This window comes from Solanum tuberosum, unplaced genomic scaffold (genome assembly GCF_000226075.1).
Source record: "Solanum tuberosum cultivar DM 1-3 516 R44 unplaced genomic scaffold, SolTub_3.0 scf00004, whole genome shotgun sequence".
NCBI classification, from domain to species: domain Eukaryota; kingdom Viridiplantae; phylum Streptophyta; class Magnoliopsida; order Solanales; family Solanaceae; genus Solanum; species Solanum tuberosum.
Genome location: NW_006238930.1, coordinates 1,643,328 through 1,647,110, shown reverse-complemented (window position 1 = coordinate 1,647,110; position 3,783 = coordinate 1,643,328). Strand labels below are relative to the sequence as shown.

The following is a 3,783-nucleotide window of genomic DNA, read 5'->3' as shown; positions in this document are numbered from 1 at the left end:
AAAGTTCAATATAGATGTTTGAAATTTTTTCCATATTTGTTTTTTCTTTTAATGAATTTCTATATTATCTAGAAGATAAATTGTACTACTTATAAAATACTACTACTCCCTCCGTCCCATTTTATGTGGCAACATTTCCTTTTTGGTCAGTCCCAAAAAGAATGTTACTTTCCTTATATGGTAAGTATTTAAAGGTGCAATTCCTCTTTTACCCTTGTTGGTCCCACTTAATCTTAAAATAATACTCCAATACATTTATGAGGAGAGAGAAAAGTGAGTGTACTTTTTAAAGGGCAATTTGGTAAACATTTCAAAGTCTTCATTTATTTCTTAAACTCCGTGCCCGGTCAAATGTTGCCACATAAAATGGGACGGAGGGAGTATTATTTATGATTTCACAAAGGACAATAGTTAAAAAAATAATTTAGATTATATCCTTAAATACTTTTTTTTAATAGATGTGCCTTATCCCACAAATAACTTAATATGAAATAGATGGAGTACTTTATAAATTTTCTTTTACCTAATTATGTTTTATAATTATATTTTGGAAAAACTAGAGAATATGACAGACATCAATATATATTTAAAATAAATAGTTATAGTTTTTTTTTTATGTTATATGGATATAACTACACAATAAATAACAAAGTTAATTATCTACAAATAATCATGAAAGATATTAAATATTAAATAGAAAAATTATTATTACAAGCATAATTAATTATGTCTATGCACATTTTATGTCATTAGTTTTTCAGTTTTACCCTCATCAATACTTTCTCTTTCATCAATATTCCTATTATCACATATTCTCAATATTTTCCTCTCATATTCCTTCCAATTTAAGATCCTTTTGATGATTTTAGGAGCATTTTTTTGTGATTTGAATTCATCGAGTATCTTTTAATTGATTTTTTCTTTCTTTTTTATGAAGATTATATTTGTATCAATCTATAATTATAGGATTTCGATTGAAGAATTATTTTGTTTTCTCCATTACAATGGCTATAGTTATAAAAAAAAATTAGTACAGGAAGAACATGAGTAAAAAGAGATTGAGGTTTGTGTGATTGTCAAATTTGTATATAGTAGAATATTTATATACTTGTATTGTAATATTAGCACAAGTTGAAATGGTGATTTGTGAATACAAGTATATCTGGATACATAAGTAATCTATCCAATTTAAAAGATTGATTAGGTAAGACAAGTATAATTGGATACATTAATACTATATTTTTTATAAACAAATACCCAAGTTAACACCAAGTCTCAAGTATTACAAAAAAAACTTGAGCAAAAAGAGATTGAAGTTTGTTGGATTTATCATTTTTTTTATACAGGCGAATACTTACACACTTCATCCTATTATTTTTCATTTTTCTTGTTTCTATGTTGTCCAATGTATCCATCCTTTGTTTAACAACATTGTATTCATATGTATACTATATTGTATTCATTTTTCAATTTGTCGTGTTCATATGCTAATTGTCACACTTTATTTTTTTTGATATATTAATATATTAAGTTTTTATAAATACTTGTATCATTGATATATTCATACTTTAAGTTTTATAAATCGAGATATCAATTTGAATTCAAAGTATTCATATGTTAACTGTACACAATTAATACATTTTCCTTATTTAGTTTGTTGTAATTAAAATTGTATTAGTGTATAAACAGAAAAATAAAAACATATAAATATAGCTAGAAAAATATATAAATTGTAGTCATTTTTTATAAATAACATACTTATGGCTATTGAACTTTAATAACCCTATAAATATAATATTTTTGTAAGTTACTCTTATATTTTTTAGCGGTACTTTTAAATTATAAGTTACAATTTTTGAAGTGTGATACCCCTTTTGGATTTGTCCTAATTTATTCACTATGATAGTTTAAAAAATTCAATAAATAAGGTAAATCATATTTTTATAAGCTAATTTGGCAACGTTGAGCTTCAAGTAATGACTTATGACTCATGAGACCATTTCGGAACAAAATCGTACGGCGTCGTTCCTATCTCTTTTCCCAGACAAGAAAGAAAAATAAAATAACAGGAGATAAGTTTGTATATTTGTAAACGTGGGCAGGGGCCATAGGGCTTCAACAGGGAGAGGGAGATAGAAGAAAGAGAAAGGTGAAAACTCGCTGCTACCGAAAATCGGTAAATCTCGTTGCTTAAAGTTGTTAAATGTTTTGCTTTTATTCAAGTCTCAATCGTTCAGTTTTCGCTGTTCGTTTGTTTTAGATCGATTTCTCGTTTGCGAGCTCCCTGCTTTGGATTTTTCTGATGAGATTGCTGTATTACACACCCTACACATACTGCTGCAGCTTTAACATGACAACCGATTTATATTGATTGTGAGTCCTATTATTATTCTTCATTTCTTGGATTGGATCTGGTACTTTCTGTCTATGCTCTCGCTGCCACTGAAATTTGATTTATTAGCTCAACTGAATATAAATGTTGGTTTGGTTATCGATGCGCTTAATGTGGAATCAATTAAATTTCGGATTTGCTGTAGTGGCATACTCTGCTCTTATATTGCTACTGGGTTAAAAATGAAGTTGCTTCTATGAGTGGAAAGTGGGAGTTAATTATGTCACAGTGGTTAATGAAGTAGGAGGAAAACAATGAGGTTTCTGGTTCAAATCTCAGTAGAGACATAATACTAAGGGGTGGTTTTGGTAGCTGGTAAGAGTTATGCATGTATTAGTAATGTAGGGATTAGTTATGAGTGAATCTATGTATTATGTAATATTTTATGCAGGTATTAGTTATGCAAGGAATGATTATTCGTGTATTTGTTATTTCATGTTTTATCCTACATAAAATAATGCATATTTCCTCATAACTTATACATATATTAGTTATGTGTTTCTAAATTGTCAACCAAACGTCGTATTAATTTTGTACATGAATAACTTATCTTTATCTACCTATTAAATGTCGTATAAGTTATACGAAAATTAATAAATGGATAACTTGTTTAGATACCAAACGACCCGTAAGTGATATCTTTCCATTTATTTTAGCCTTGGTAGACAGAGTTGTCCGGTATAGGTGCTAGCGGGAGTTAGTAGGTACCCCGTGCGATTAGTTGAGGTATGCACTAGCTGAACCAAACACCACCGTTATAAAAGAAATGCTAGCACTATTTGAACTCGATATCAAGGAACTATGCCTCAATCCCAAACTATTTTAGGATTAGTTAAATGAATCCTCTATATCCATTCTAGTCCTTTCGGGATTCAGTATTTATAGGACTCACTATATTAGGATGGTTATCAACCTACTGAAATTATTCTCCTTTATCCAGACTTGAGACCAGATATGCCTTTTGAACCCAACATAGACAGTTTTAAAAAAAAAACTTATTACAGCATGTGACAGAAAATTAGCTTCCATCTTCTGTTAGGAGCTTATTGCTACATATTCTGTATTTCTGTAATTAGTGTGTTGTATTGGGTACCGTAATAGAAGAGAAGAGGAGGGATATGTTTGTGTGGCATAAACTATGACTCTTTGTGCTCCCTTTGCTCTCTTCTTTTGGCTCCATTATTTTGTAGCTTCTACCTTCGGGGTGGCCCAGTGGTTTGGGCTTGGGGCTTCCATGTTGGAGGTCTTAAGTTTGAAACCCCTTGCCATCGAAAGTAAGGGGTTTGCCTTCTGGGTCGAGCTCGGGTTACCTTTCCTGTGTGGTTTGCAAGTTATTGCATAGGAGCGGGGGGCTTCCCTTGTCATAAAAAAAAAAAAAAAAAAAAAAAAAA

At 30.2% G+C, this 3,783-nt stretch overlaps 1 protein-coding gene across 3 annotated transcripts in view; it reads left to right on the top strand.

Annotated features, from left to right (window-relative positions):
* The first annotated feature begins 2,016 nt into the window (after positions 1-2,016).
* LOC102594483 (uncharacterized) overlaps positions 2,017-3,783 on the top strand; it is a 3,250-nt gene continuing 1,483 nt past the window's right edge. Inside the window, exons 1-2 of one of the 3 annotated variants that reach the window (XM_006338334.2) lie at positions 2,017-2,176; positions 2,261-2,373. The gene's annotated coding sequence lies outside the window, so the exon portion shown is untranslated. Of the gene's footprint in view, positions 2,180-2,260; positions 2,374-3,783 lie in introns of all 3 variants that reach the window. The other 2 variants (XM_006338335.2, XM_015306817.1) reach the window with 2 other exon arrangements.